Source organism: Coenobita brevimanus, chromosome 23, assembly GCF_032717465.1.
Source record: "Coenobita brevimanus isolate Jiangsu-jjx chromosome 23, ASM3271746v2, whole genome shotgun sequence".
Taxonomy (NCBI): domain Eukaryota; kingdom Metazoa; phylum Arthropoda; class Malacostraca; order Decapoda; family Coenobitidae; genus Coenobita; species Coenobita brevimanus.
Window position 1 is genome coordinate 22,058,287 of NC_136976.1, and position 16,523 is coordinate 22,074,809.

The following is a 16,523-nucleotide window of genomic DNA, read 5'->3' on the forward strand; positions in this document are numbered from 1 at the left end:
ATGGAGTTTTCCTAAGATTAATAAAATAACCTGAGAGTGGCAAGAAAGTGTTAATTGGTGACTGGGTGACGGGTGCTGGTGGTATAAGCCGAGTCTGGTGCGGCGCGAGAGAGCCAAACAGGGAGATCATTTCTGGTGAATCTGGCCTCCCGGATCATGACGAACCTTGGCACGATCACTTACTGCTCCTGTATTGCACGTTGCCTGATCCCTGCACCCCTGCCCGGTTCCCTGCCCTCACCAGACAAGCATATGATGGAGATTTTATTTACTTATTAATTTATTTTCTGAAGGGATGGGAGAGAGATAACAATAACAGGAAAAAGGAGGAATGTATAGGGATAGAATGAAGAAATATAGGAAAGACGGTATATTTAGTAACAATGAAGACTTCGCAGCAACTCTCCCTCAGTGACTTGCTTTCCATGTTTCATTCGCCTTTTCCTTATGCTTATCAATGTTAGCCAAACTTCCAGTATGTTGATATAGGTGCCATATGCTTAATATGAAGGAAAGCATGAATTTGTAGTCACCATCATCATCATCATCATCCTGTACCTCCTTTCCTACCCTTGGGCAAGGTGAGGAGTAGCACCTCCAGGCAGCCTAACTTTGCCCAGTCCACTAGGCCACGCTTCCATTCACTCATTGTTCAAGCTCCCAGAATCCTGGCTCTATCTGATACACCAAAAGCATTCACCCCATTCTGTAGCTTCACATAAGCGTATCCGATAGAGTACGCATTATTAATAGCGAATAAACAGGCGCTACAAAGTCTCCTATGCGACCTAGATTATGTCGAGTCCAAAACAACTGAGAGAAGACGACACTAAATCACGAGAGAGAGAGAGAGAGAGAGAGAGAGAGAGAGAGAGAGAGAGATTAACGGCTTGATGATGCAAATGTCTCTGCTTTCATCTGCGTACCAATATAATTTAGATACAGGAAACGATGTTGCAGAACATACATGTCATTGGTTTCGCAAAAACTCTCTTTACCTTAATCAGTTCGGTCATTTGTCTTCTGAAGAATATTTCAACAGTTTGTTCAGTCATGGAAGGTGGTGGTCAAGTATTTAAAGAGGTGACTTACTGTGTGGACGGATGTAAGTTCAATTCTAGGCCGGGGAAGGAAACAGTTTAATGGATGAACTTCGTTAAAAGAGACTTGACTCGTCTTCCACATGACCCATCATCATGTCATAAAATTATCCCCACTATTTCTGACATACCAATCTTGAATGACACACCCCTTCCGTATATTTATGTATGAAAGGTGGGCATTACCGCCGAAGTGGTGACTTAGGAGTATGACGGTGTGTGGCACACCGAAGGACTGCTGGGCCTCAATGAACATTTTTCAGTTTCCATGCATAGAGTTGGAAGAATTTCATATAGTACACTGTAATGCTTGGGACCCAATTGCGGTATGTCACTGAGCCGTGATTTATGGCGTGAAGTGCTAAAGTTGTCATCAAACATCTAGACGCCATACACCTCCTGGTAGCACGTACTGCAATTTAGGTGAGTTGAAACAGACACCAGAGACGCGATCCGAGGCAACCTTGGCACAGGAATGGAAACCCCCAAGCACAGCCATGCATATTCAGGTGAGCTTAGGGTTGGACACTAGTTTTAAGAAGAGCAGGAATGGAAGCCCAGACAATTTTAAGCCACATCTGCCACGAAGATGGGTATTTGAACAAACTCAGGGATGTAGGCTAGTACCTTGTGAGTTTAAGAAACAAAACTAAGCACGGGACCTGAGGATCATGATCATCATCATGATCATCGTCATCATCATCCTATTATTGTGCGGATTAAAAAGTGTCATAAATAGGAAAATGAAAATATATTAAATTAAACATCACGAGAACAGATAGGTAATTCTTCTCGACAGACGATTAAGCAAAGATAATGTAATAGTACGTAGTGACAAAAATTTATATTTAAGCTGAGAAAAAACAAACAAACAAACAAAAAGGATGGACGGGAGTTATTCAGGTATGTAGGCTACCCTATTTGTAAAAACTTGCAGCATCGCGACATAAATATTTTTCCTGCTACATCCGATCAATTCCGTTAAGTTCTGAATAGAGTTCTGGTGAGGGAATTAGAAATAGTTTCCATTAACCCTTTCACAACCTGATAGCTTATCTCTGTGTAAGCTGAATAATTTTGTCAGGTGTGGCTGAAAGCATTAGAAAGCTATCTCAATGATTCGTTAGGCCGCTCAAACTTTTGGAGAGAGTTTGTATCCATACTATCCCAGTTCGCCCAGCAATACATCTGGGGACCTGGATGGAAATTTGATTGTTGTGTGTCGTCTGATAGGGGAAAATTTAACATTTCAAAATGGATATCCACAGTAATGACCCTTCCTGCAGTTTCCACCTCATTATCTCTCTGTCCTACCTCCTTCCTCACACTAATCTCTCCACCTCTTTCTCTTACCGCAGCATCAGCTACACCTATCCATCTCCTTCCCTCACCGGCATCTTTCCGGGCTTCTCTCTTGCCTCCTCCCTCACCAGCACCTCTCCATCTCCATCCTTTACTTCCCTCCATTGATCTTAAACCTTATGGTAGTTTTTCTCAGCTTACTTCACTGTCTTTTTTTTTTTTTTCTGAATGAAGAGAAATGTTTTCATGTCAATATAAATAAATAACACTTTTATGGATGGTTGTTGCTGTTATTACTTTTCCCCGGTCCACCTGACCGAATACAACTGTTGACCGCAAAGAAGCAACCGTCCCTATGGGGTTGTTCAATAGGTTCCCAACATTATTGATGTTTCTGTGTCTTAGTGTAGCATGTGCTGATCAGCTCCCCATTATGTGTGTTATGTGTGCCAGTTCGACAACCAGATAACTTAGGAGTGGTTGTGTGATGTTCTAATCAAAGTCCAGCTAGGTGAACTCGATGAGCTGTATTCAAGGATATCAGGTGGAGGGCATGTAATAGAGTGTTCTGATCGAGGTGTTGTACCGTATAGTTTTGTTATACAGTTGCAGACATTCATGCTGATTCACTTCAACACCATAAATAGCGAGACAGTGCACAGTGACTTTCAAAGCAGTCATGTTACCTTCACAGCCAACATTTTTTTTTTTTTTCCGTATTGTGCAAAAGTTTCATAATTATGTGAATAAAAAATTTTGCGATATTATTGTATGGATGTTTACCTCTTTGTTTTAAAATGTTTTAACTCCTTCAGTTCGATGACGACCTGCTTTTTTTTTTCTTGCTACTTCCATACTATTGCACTTACGTTTATAGAAATATTTCGAACTGCAAGGGTTAGGTGCAGACTTCAGTAGTACCTTATTACGAAGAGACTCTTCTAAAATGGGTAAAATCGTGTATTATTTCATTCAGTCCCTACGCTCTGATATCCAGGCAAACCACTATGCCCGGTGATCTAGTAGGTTAAGGCACCCCAATGGCTTTTTTTTTTTTTTTTTTTTTTATGTTGGCCCATAACAGGCGATAAATCCAAGGAAAGGCAGGAATTTAATGCTCACATAATGCCATTAAGGTTTTAGTGATTGGCTCTTCTTACTCTAAATGTCTGGACGGATTAGCCTAGCCTCAGACCCTACTCTTGTGATGAAGCAAAAAAGGTGTTACGTTTAAAAGCAGCCTAGCTTTGCTTTCTGTGCTACTGCATCATCCATGTAAATGTTATTGTAGTGCCACAAATTTGATATTCATGTATGTGTTTAGAAGTACTGTAATTTTTAAGTTAGACAGGGTGTAACCTGAATATTAGTTTATAAGTTCCTATCCTAAGTAGTAATTCATATGTTAATGATTAATGTAGGGTTAACTTTATTTTTATATGTATCTCTGTATCTATGCATTGGGTGATGTAATTGTGGATGTTGAGCTATGGGAATTCCTCAGTCAAGTCGAGTAATGAATAACAGATGCGCGCAGCTTGTCCCCTTCCTTTGTGTGTTGCTATTGGGCGCCGAGTTTAAATCTTAAACAGAATAATGATGAATATACAATTCTTTCCGTAACCTAGTTGTGAAATGTTTGCTAATGAAGCTGCTAGAACCCAAATATGTAAGATTAACAGTCCAAAAGGCCTAAATAATGTCATTTGTGAGGATTTAAAGGTCCCGTTTGTCTTGGCCATCACTAAATGGCATGAGCTGCTCTCAGATTCAAAGTGAGATAGTGACAGAATCAGTATCTAAATTGAGTAAGGAATAAATCCCAAATTTTCCCCAATTCAATCAAAAGTCCTGGCGTCATGGGTACACTGCTAAATAAATTGTAAAGAGAATTGAAACCCACCATATTTCAAAAACACCACTTCATTTGATTTAGCAGTGGCGTCGCTAGCGCCCGACGAGCTCACTCGAGCCCCAGACGTCCTACATAATGGACGTTTGTTCAGGTGAGCCGTCCACATTTTTTCTTCCTCCCCCTCTTTTTCTTTGTTTAGTCCTTACTTGTCATGGACTATATGAAGTAATATTGTTGAAAGTTTAACGTAGTGACTCGAGCCCCAGACGTCGTATATAATGGACGTTTGTTCAGTCAACAGACTCCGGCGACGTTGGTGTGAGCATAAGGCTTTCCCATAGTATTGTCCCAAAGACTTGAGCATACACACATTACACTATCCATGAATTATTATATAAACCAAATGTAATAGTATTATTGATCTATCAAGTGAATTTTAGTTTGTAAATAAGAAATAGAAATTTGTAAGTGATGTAATCTGGTAACGGAAGAGCGAAATTCAAAACCATTAACCGTTTTCTGTCTTGTAACTAAGGAAGTTAGGAGCGTGGAAGGGAACTTAGTAACTGTGAACAATGATGTAATTTTTGAAATGAACCTCGAGGCTAAACAAGCCCGAGTGATTATGTATTGTTAGTGATTATACAATGTTTGAATAGTACCTCGAGGCACAAGCCCGAGTGATTACGAATTCTTAGTGATTATGTTTCTTTTCTGAATTATTCCTCGAGGCTAGACAAGCCCGAGTGATTATGCATTTCTAGTGATTATATAGCAATGATGATTATAAACTGTAAATAGTACTGAATTGATATTGGATTCTAGAAAATTACCTGATGAGAGTATATTATATGGATGAAAATGAACACAAGTAATCATTCTTATTAGTTCGAGGCTATGCCAGCCCGAACAGATAACCCATGCTCGTATAAAGGTCCCTGGCTTGAGGCTATTGTTGAGCCCAAGAGTAACTGCCAAAAAGAAAGTAAAGTACAATAACCTCATAAATCGTTGGTATGTATCAAATTGTTTCGTCTGGTAATAATGTTAGAGGAATGATCATCCAAAACTTTGGTAACATGTACAATCTTCTCTCATACTAAAAAGGGTCATGTAATTAAAAATGTTTTGTGGTAACTAGCATCAAGTTATTAAAGTAGAGTATATATCATTTTCTTTTCTTTATTGGTGTACCTAATCAAGGAAATTATGTCCTCAAGCCAAATTCACTCCCCTTCCAATTCAAGATTCCTTCGCTGAGGAAACGACGACCACCCGTGGTACTGACTAAATCTAAGCTCGGCCAAAAATTACAAACGCTACCACAATTCTTTTTTTTTCTTAAATATTTATCATCTACTATACTAAATCGAGTACCACCTGTATTATCCATGGGTGAGTTGATCAGTACCAACAACAGGTAAGACTATGAAAATCACTGGCATTACACTGGATGAACAATAACGGTGGGGATAATAAAAATTCCTACCATTACACTGGTGAATACCGGTGGGATAACATTTTCAGCTTTACACTGGTGTCAACCGGTGGGATACAAATTCCGGGTATTACATTATGATACAGCTCATCCTCTTAACTTCACTTTTCACTTAAGTAATCCACTTCTAGATTTTCCTTTTTCACCAAGTTATGCCCAGAATATACAGTACTTCAGCAGTAGTTTCACATTGCTGCAATTGATCCAGAATCTATTGATCTCCAAAAATATGAAACAAGAGTATTTTGCACGGGTAAAAAGAAGCTACTGTGTTCTCAGTTTCAACTTTATACTCATCAGGAATACATTTCCAGGTTTTACAATCTTTCAAAATGTTCTTTCGTCACGCTGCTTTCGCACGCAGTCATGCATTTCTCTCGCAGCGAGTGCAGGTACAGTATATCTTTCCGCTCAGTTTTTTGGAGCTGTATACAAGGTATTAAAAAAAAAAAAAACAATGTAAGAGTTTGGCTAAAACACTTCCACTTTTCCGGCTCAGGGAACGACCATAATCATTTTTGGTCAACATTACGTTCGAGAAATATTGGACATCCATGGGGTATGAGCTTCGCATCAGCGTAGAAAGAAGTAAACTCGCAACAGTGGGCGGGAATGAATAAGGTCTAATAGATGGTTAAATATATGAGTAAATTTTGGAGCAAATTATTCCAGCACTTTATAGTAACGAGAACGCTTCAGCCTCGTTGTTTACATTATGATCCGTAACTTCTAGAATTACTTCTGCTTGCCTATACGTTATTATTTTCTTTTCATTATATATATATATATATATATATATATATATATATATATATATATATATATATATATATATATATATATATATATATATTGACGATGCTGAGTACTGTTACGTGTCCTACATGCAAATATATACATACACTTAGGAACGAGTATTATCTCCCCCCCCCCAAATATATATATATATATATATATATATATATATATATATATATATATATATATATATATATATATATATATATATGTGTGTGATATTAGAGGATTTACTTATGACTGATTGCTATCTACATTATTGCTCTGAACCCGTAAATTGTTTAATTAGGGGTATGGAAAATAGCAAATATAATTTTTTTATATCTCTAAAAAGAAAGAAAAAAAGGAGTACAAATATACCATTACCGGGTTCCTGAAGCACCAAATCGTCCGTGGGGGTCCCCCCTTGGGGACCGCTCCTCGCCCCCGAGGGACCGGGGATCCCCGGTGAACAAGCGGGATTTTTAAATACCCAGGCGTATAATACGTACCTTGAGTGATGTGCTCCAAAGTGAGTAAATGTACGTACTAATCCACCTACGGAATCTGCCATGGGAACTTTGGTGATCAGGTGCTTTAGCGTCGTTTTTTGTCTTCTTCATTCTACTTTCCTTTGTTTGTTACTGAAAAATTATTTTTGACATCGCTGTAAACTTTCCGTTCATCAGTTCTTGCTCTGCAGACCCACCCGGAGCTTAGGAATCTGGGCCAAGGCTACTTGTTTCAGTGGTCTAAGGTGAGATTGGTCTTTAAAAGTGGTAAAAGTGTGCACTGTTACTAGGATGTAAACTGAGGTTTTTTTTTTTTTCTTTTTTTTTTTTTCTTTTTTTTTTTTGCCCTGGTGAGCACGTAGTCCTCTATTGTCAAGTATTGGTCATTTGTATCACTAATATATTACTTTCTGTAGTCAAAATATCGAACAAAGAGATGTTTGCAAGTGTTAAACTAGTTTCATATATCATAAACTTCACTGATAATGTTTGCAAGTGTTAAACTAGTTTCATATATCATGAACTGCACTGATAACATGTGAAAATGAACAAATATGTAGTGAACTGCATAGCCTGTAAATGCGTTTGTACCTCTAGGCTGCTTCACACAAAAATATATAGTGAACTGCATAGCCTGTAAATGCGTTTGTACCTCTAGGCTGCTTCACACAAAAATATATAGTGAACTGCATAGCCTGTAAATGCGTTTGAACCTCTAGGCTGCTTCACACAAAAATATATAGTGAACTGCATAGCCTGTAAATGCGTTTGTACCTCTAGGCTGCTTCACACAAAAATATATAGTGAACTGCATAGCCTGTAAATGCGTTTGAACCTCTAGGCTGCTTCACACAAAAATATATAGTGAACTGCATAGCCTGTAAATGCGTTTGAACCTCTAGGCTGCTTCACACAAAAATATATAGTGAACTGCATAGCCTGTAAATGCGTTTGAACCTCTAGGCTGCTTCACACTAAAACGTTCGTGAAAAGTGTGTGCGTACAGTATTGTTCGAGGTATCAGAGTCTATTTTAATTTAATGGAATTTTTGAGCACCGCAGGGTGGGTTGGTTCGGAAAAAGAGAGAATATGTGAAAATGAACAGGTACAGAATGAGCTACGATGGTGTTAGTTTGTGACTGAGCTTTATTTTATTTTTTTATTTTTATTATTATTATTATTATTTTTTTTGTGTGTGTATGTGCCCAAACACAACCATACGAGTGACAAGTCCTCGTATTCTCCCCAGCTTGGGAGGCTTTGATACTTATTCCTTAGCTATTTATCTTGCACACTGATATTCTCTGAGGCATCATTTATAACTTTTTACTTTGGACAGTTTTTGCACATATCAAAAAATGGCATATTAACATACCATATACCGTACAGAAATAACAAGTAGGGAAATGTACTAGGGAGTCCCTTAAACCGATCAGAATACTGCCCGAGGTGTTTCTTATTTTATCGAAATATTTAGGCAAGACAGGGTAGGGAAATGACAGGGTATAGGTTAAGGTGGTTGATGGAGAGTTGGTCGGGTCGGGTGGGGTCTCATTTCTCACCGTTTTCCGGTTTCGGTGAGGCACAGATCAGCAGAGAGGAACAATGAGAGCGTGAGGTGTGTGCCGAGGTGTGGCGCTGCTGATGGCTGAGGTGGAAGAGAGTGCCGGAGGGTGTGAGGTGTGAGATGAAGGTGAAGAGGTGGAAGTGAAGGAGGAATGAAATGGATGCAAGAGGGGAAGTGGAAACGAGGTAGGTCTGAGGTGTGGCGCTGGTGATGGTTGGGAGGGGAGTGCCGGAGATACAGATGAAAAGGTGGAAGTGAGACGGGTGGAAATCAGGAGGAAGAAGCGAGATGGGTGGAATAAGGAGTTGGAAATGAAGAGATTGAGGGAGGTATATGTAAATGAGGAGGTGGAAGACAGAAGAGTATAAATGGAAGGGCGAAAGTGGGATTTGTACGAGGAGGAAGCAAACAGCGTGGTGTGCGGAAGGTAAGTTTAATGCGAATGGATGAATGATGCAGAAGAAAGTCGCTGGTGAAGCCAAAATATATTATTATTTTGGTGCGACGTATTATACTAGTATTGTATAATAACTTATGACGGGCATGAGTTCACCACGAGAGCTCGCAGGTATCAGACTATCTGCGCTAAAAGTTTGACATTCAGCCTTTACCTTTCAACCGCAGTTAAACGAATGCATATAACATATCTATCTATCTATCTATAGCCCGACGCCCTAATCCCGCAAAGGGTGGCCACAGACAAAACGCCTCCAAGTCGCTCTGTCACCCACCATTTGACTACCCTCCCCCCAACTCACCCCCCCCCTCCCTCGTATACCTCTCAACTCCATCCCTCCACCTCATCTTCGGTCTACTCCTCCCTCTCCCTCCCTCCACCTCACCTACATACACCCTCTTAGTCAATCTTTCATTCTCCATTCTCTTCACATGTCCAAACCACCTCAGTGTATTTCTCCTAATCTTCTCAACCACATCCACATCCCCTCCACAACGTTCCTTCACTTCTTCATTCGTCAACCTGTCCCTCCATGTCACTCCACATGCTCCTCTCAAGTAACTCATTTCCACTGCTCTCACTCTTAACTTGTTCCCCTCTTGCAAGGTCCACGCCTCGCTTCCATACGTCAGGGTAGGGATCACAATACTATCATGCAGTGACTTCTTAACTTCCATACTCACCTCCCTATTTCTCATCATTGCCTTCAGTGAACCAACAACCTTCCTTCATCTCCCAAAGTTCCATCCTTACTCATCACACTACCTAAGTACTTGAATTTACTCACATTCTCCATATCCTCACCATCCAACCTCACTGTACATTCTGTGACTTCATTCCTCTCAAACACCATAACTTTACTTTTGTTTATATTAACTTTCAGCTTCCTCCTCCTACACACTGTCCCAAATTCATTCACCAAACCTTGCAACTCCCATTCATCTTCACTCAACAATACTGTATCATCAGCAAACAGCAGCACCGGAATCTTCCAAATCTCACCCTCATTCATTAGAGCCACCCCCACATCCACTGCCCTACCTTGCACCTCCTTTACAACCCCATCCATGTATATATTAAACAGCCATGGAGACATCACACAACCCTGTTTCAGTCCCACATTGAGATCAAAGAACTCATTCAGCTCACCATCCACTCGCACCGTAGCCCTAGCTCCTTCGTACATACTCTTCACAGCACTCAACAATTTCCCCTCCTTTCCATATATTCTTAATACCTTCCCCATACCTTGCCTATCTATTCTGTTATAAGCTTAGTCCATGAAGGCAGCATACACTTTCTTTCTCTTCTCTAGATACTTCTCCACTAAACATCTTAGAACAAATATCTGATCTACAAACCTTTTTCCCTTCCTAAATCCCCCTTGTTCTTCTCCAACAAGCTCCTCTGTCATATACCTAACCCTATCAATGAGTATTCTACCATATATTTTACCAGTCACACTAAGAAGGCAAATACCCCTATGGTTACCACATACTTCTCTCTCCCCTTTTCCTTTGTATAAAGGAACAATTATACCTGATTTCCAGTCCTCTGGAACCCTTCCCTCTTCCCAAGCCAATCTACACAACTTCCATATCCACTCCACAACAATCTCACCCCCATACCTAAGCATTTCACCACACACTCCATCAATTCCTGGGGCCTTTCCCAACTTGATCTTTTTCATTGCTTCCACTACTTCCGCCCTATTGATCTCTTCCTCCGTCCTCTCATCTCTTCTTCTCCCAGCCATTCCCCAACCACTTATTCTCGCACTGCTCTCACTCTCCACATTCAACAAATCCTCGAAGTGCTCCTTCCATGTCCTCAATTTCTCTCTCTTCTCCACCAACAATCTATTATTCCTATCTTTCACTCCCCTACTATTTCCCCTTTCACACTGCCTTACTTTCTTTACCTCCTTCCAAAACAATTTCATACTCTCCCTCCATTTCACACTCAGATTCCTCCCAAACTCTTCATCCACTTTCTTCTTACTCTCCTTCACCAGTCTCTTAACCTCCCTTCTCCTGCTCACATATACCTCTCTCTTCTCTCTCTCATCTTCTCCCCTACCTCTGTTCGCAAACCATTCACTATATGCCTTCTTCTTTTGTTCCACAGCTTGTTTCACCTCATCATTCCACCATGCGGTCCCTTGCACACCCTTGAATCTCCTCCTCACTCCACAAACCACCTCACACGCCTATCTCTTCCGTGAATATCTTACATAAGTTTTCCACTACTTCCATCTGCTCTATCTCATACCTTCCCAATCTTTCTTCCATTATGCTCTTATACTCTGCCATTTTCTCACTATCTTGCAAGTTCTCCACTCTTGTCACAGGAGTTGTTTCCTCCTGTTTTCCCCTTCGTCTCCTCAACCATTTTCTTTGCAGCTTTACCTTGGCCATCACTAAATGATGATCCGAGACTCCATTCCCCCACCCTCTCCACACTCTTGCATCTAACACTTGTCTTCTCATTCGCTCATCCACAGACACGTAGTCTATCATTGCCTTTCGTTCAACAAGTTCACCATTCATCCTCCTCATTACTCTTCATGTATACCGGTGGATCATCTTATGCCGAAAGTAGGTGTTGGCTATTACCAACCCCTTACCAGCACAGATGTCCACCAAAGCACTATCATTCCCATCTACTTCAGCTGGCACACGCCACTGACCAACCACTCCATTTACTCATACATTCCCAACTTTGCCATTCATGTCAGCAATCAAAAGTACTCTCTTGCTTCTCTCAAATTTGTCCATACATGCTTCTACTCTCGCCCAAAACTCATCTTTCACTCTTGTCACTCGGTCCTCTGTAGGAGCATTCACACATACAATCGCCCACCCTGGTATACCTACTTTCATCCTCACCAATACAATCCTTGCACCCACTGTTTCATACTCTCTTATATTCTCCTTCCACTTCTTGCTTATCATCAGACATACTCCCTCTCTTGCCCTCTCATTCTCATTAACTCCCGCACATATACCTAAACCACATTCCCATTCTCTCACCCTTTCACCTCCCATTTAGTGTCAGTCAATCCACATATATCCACTTTTGCATCCTCAAGCGCCTGAACAATCTCTCTCTCTCTTTTACTTCATCATTCGCTCCTCTCACATTCCACGTTCCCACCCTCAGAATGTCCTTTGTCCGTTCCTTAGTCGTCAACGTATGGTCCGTCCTGGTCCGAGGCGCTTTATTCGCTTGTCTAGTTAGTTCTTTTTACGGGGTGGGGCACTAATCCACCACCAACTCTTTTAGTCGCCTTGCACGACAAGCTTTTCAGCTTATAGCATCCAGCCCAGCGCCACTGGAGTAAGGATTGTGTGAGGTTTTGAATGTCAGGAGAAAAGAATGTAGTTGTGAGATACATTGAAACTACAGTATGAAGTGGGTGCTGGTGGTATGCCCTCTAGTATACCTCCATGTATTCACAGCCTGCCGATGACAAATGCAGACAGTGGCATACAGAAACATAGCCACTACAGCACGTCAGCTCCTAGATGCGAGTATATCACTCATCTTATGAAAACTCTACTCCGGTTCTGCTTCACAAGCATGAGGAAGCTATAATCTTGACTATCACGCTCCCTCCGTGGAAAAAGTCCAGTCCTGCAGTGGACCTAGTATGGACTGATACGGATTTTTTCATGGAGTAGTCCCCTAACGGTAATGGGTGAATGACGACTATCTCTTTCCTATCTGGCTTGAAAAAGTGTCCTTTAAACTGAATAAAACCTCTAAAGGTGGTCAGAATATAATGTATAAAAAGTAACTGGACTAGAGTGATTAACAGATGATGTGAGTTAGCATATCAACACATGATTTAACAGACTCATGTAGATGGACAGTTTGGGATGCTGTGAAGCTTACTTATATTTTGGTGTGTCTTGTCATTTCCTGTGAGGCGCCAGGTGGTCTAATGATTGAAACGGTCCAATCTGAGTGGCGGCAATGCAGGTCCAATCCCTAATAAGTGACTGGAGGTTTTTGATCATGTAATGCCATCAAGGGAAGTAGGCTGGTCATCTACTCCGTGCTGGACTGCATTAGCCTAGCATGGATCTTGATTATGGGTGTAGCCATGACAGTGTGATCGTATTTTCCACTTCATTCCAACTTCCCTTCTCACTCTTACTCTTTCTTTGGTCTTCGTTTCACCCTCCATCTTTCCCAGCCTATTTCTTATCAAAGTTTATATTTCCTCCTGAAAATTTCGTTCCCTCTAATTATTTCATTTCCTCCCAAAGATTTCATTTTCTTCCCTGCGTTTACTTATATCTGGTTCTCTTTCCTCACGTCTGTTCTTCATGGCTCGTATTTATTCTCATACTTATCCCTCTGCCCTTTTTCCCTCATTATTCCTACTATACTCTCTCTCTCTCTCTCTCTCTCTCTCTCTCTCTCTCTCTCTCTCTCTCTTTCTATATCTATATATCCTCTCTCCTCCTTCTCTTCTATCTCTTCTTTCCCTTCATCCTCCTCTTTTTCCTCCCTATTTTCTTTTTCGTCTCACCTTCTCTTCCCCATCCACTCCCCTCTCACAACATCTTTCATTTAGTTACTGCCTTCCCTTCCCCTCTTCCCCTTCTCTATTCCCCCTCACCCATTACCGTCCTTCTTATCTTTTCCCCAGTCTTCCTCTCCTCCTCTGCCCTCCACTTCGCCCCCTCCCGCCATAATCCTCGCTTGCCCACAGACCTTTCTCTCCTCCTCCTCCTCCCCCTCCCCTCCCTCCATCATCACTGCTTGTCCATTCCTTCAGTCCTGCTCCTCCTCCTCCTCCCGCTCCTTCCATTTTTTCTTCACTCCACCTCTCTCTCCCCTCACCTTCATCATCATCATTGCACGTCCATTCCCTCCTCTCACAAGCCTTTTTTCCACCCCTCCACGTCTTATCATGATCACCACGTCTTTCACCTTCCATCCCGAAAACTACATCTCCATCAAGATTTTCTTTTGTCATTCCTTCCTTTCTTTTCTTTCTGAACTTGCATTTCCTATTTATCTTTCACTTCTTCTCCGTTCTTATCCTTCTTTTGTTTCGTCTCCTTCCCTTCCCTTATCCTTTTTTTATATCTTTTTCCTCCTTTGGTTTTCGTTATCGTCTTCTATTCTGTTTATTCTTGTTCAAACATTTGTTTTCTCATTTTATTTCATTTATTTTTCTCATCCGTTTTCGCTGAGTTCTTATATTGTTCTTTTTTCTTTGCTACTCTCCTTCAATCTTTATCCCTTCCTTCTTTTCTTTTCTTTTTTTCTCTTCCCTTATGTAAATTTTGTTTTATTACCTTTTGTTTCCTTTCCTCTCATTCCATTTTCCTCCCATTTTCGATTCTCTCTTATTCCTCTGCTTTCTCATCATTTACTTTATGAATCTCTTCCTCTCCCATTCTTCCACTTACTCCGATTATTTCTTCTTGCCCCCCTCCCTCCCTCTCTCCTCGCCATCATCATAACTTCAGCTTTATCGTGGGCGTTTGTGATTCCTTCTTTTCTTCTTTTTCACTTCATTTCTTTCCTACATCTTCTTGCTCTTCTTCACTTATTTCTCTTCCCCACCTATTTTCTTTCGCTGCTCTCCTTTTCCCTTTTTCCAATCTCTTCTACACTTTTTTTTTCTTTCGTTTTCTTCTTCTCTTCGGCTAGTTTCTGTCCTACACTTCTCCCCTTCCCACCCAACTCCTTTCATCCTCCACATTCCTCCTTTCCTCAGTCATTCCTCTCCTCCATTTCTCTCCTTTCTTCCAACGCCTTGCTTATCTTTACTTCTCTTCCTACTCTTTCCCCTTCTCCGCTTTCCATCATTCTAACTACAGCCTCGTCTTGGGGTAATCTTTTGAGTTTTCCCCCCTCATGCCTTCCACCCCAAATTTTCATTCTATAATCTCATGCACCCTTTCATCCTGTATTTTTCCCTCCCCCCTTTTTCACATATTCTAACATTCCCTCGAAACCAAATTTCACCCAATTCTTCATTTTTAATTTTTCCTCCTTCGCTCTCTCTCTGCCCATTTCTGTTCTTCCATCATCTGCCTTCTGTCTCAAATTTTTCCATTTTCTCCCATGCAACTGGTATTTCGTCTTTTCTCACGCCCCTCCCCTCCTTTTCCTCTTTTCCTCCTTTGCCTCCACATAGTTTCTATGTGTATTTTACTCGTATGTACTCTTTCCCCCTTCTCTCTCTCTCTCTCTCTCTCTCTCTCTCTCTCTCTCTCTCTCTCTCTTTGCACCTTCCACCCCAGTTATTTAATGCATATTTCGACCTCCTTTTGCACTTTTTTTTTCATAATTTTGTTTTCCACTTCAAATTAACCCTACATTTTTATTTATTTATTCATTTAGTTAATTAGCTAGTTTTTTTTTTGCTCGTATGCGCCATTGCTTCCTTCACCCTATTATCTGTCATCCACCCACCATATTCTTCTTTCTTCCATATACTCTTACCTACAATGTTTTGTCTCCGTTCTCTTCCAATTCATTTTTCTTATTTTTCTCTCGCGATCCTTTTTTCGTTAAAGTCACTTTTCCTGCTCACTCCTTGTCCACTTCCCTTTTCTAATTTCCTCCCATGCAATCATTCACCTCTCTTCCTCACCCCACTCTTGTATGGTAGCGTCTTGTATTCTTTGCGTCCGACCTCCACAAGTTACTAAGATTTTGTGGCGTCCCCCCACACCCAAAACGACACCCCACATGGGACAGTTTACTGAGACGATCTAACCAGTAGGTTCCTGATTAACTTTTGCCTCTTGGGACGTATTTATAAAGGACACTAATAATTCTGTAAGATAACCTCGTCTCCCCAACACCTACCATCACATACTGTATACCGTCACTGTTTTTCGTACTGTACCTAATTCCTTTTCACCTTAGTATTCACACTGATTTGACTGTGAAGTGGCTGACAATTGAGTGAGTGAAGGCGCGCAAAAATACTAGCAGTGTTATATATAATGTAACTCAGCTTAACTCTTACAACTACCAGACACTTCATATCCCATTGTAAAATAAATAATGACGTGAAAGATAGAATAAAACTAAATTATGTCTGATAATATTTCACAATGGACATTATAGGCTATATCTGTGTCAAAAACTGGCTAAATACATCGGTGAATCCTGGCCCTGGTCTTCCTGCTTCAAACTACCCAACTTCATCTGTGCCTCAGCCCCTGCCTCCCTTCTGTCCTCACACCCCTCTGTCCCTGCCCCCTCACACCCAACTCCAACCCGCCGTGTTTGTCAGACCCTACTGCTGCCTGCCTCAATCTCGCCTGTGTGCCTTCTCGCTCTTCACTTGGTTTGCTTTCGCCGGTTTGCTTGTCTGTCTGGCCATCACTCCTCTTGCCGTCCGTTTTTCTACACTTGCATCTAGCTTTCTGCTCCTCAGGCTGGTATGACTCAGCCTCGGCTAAATTAAATCGTCT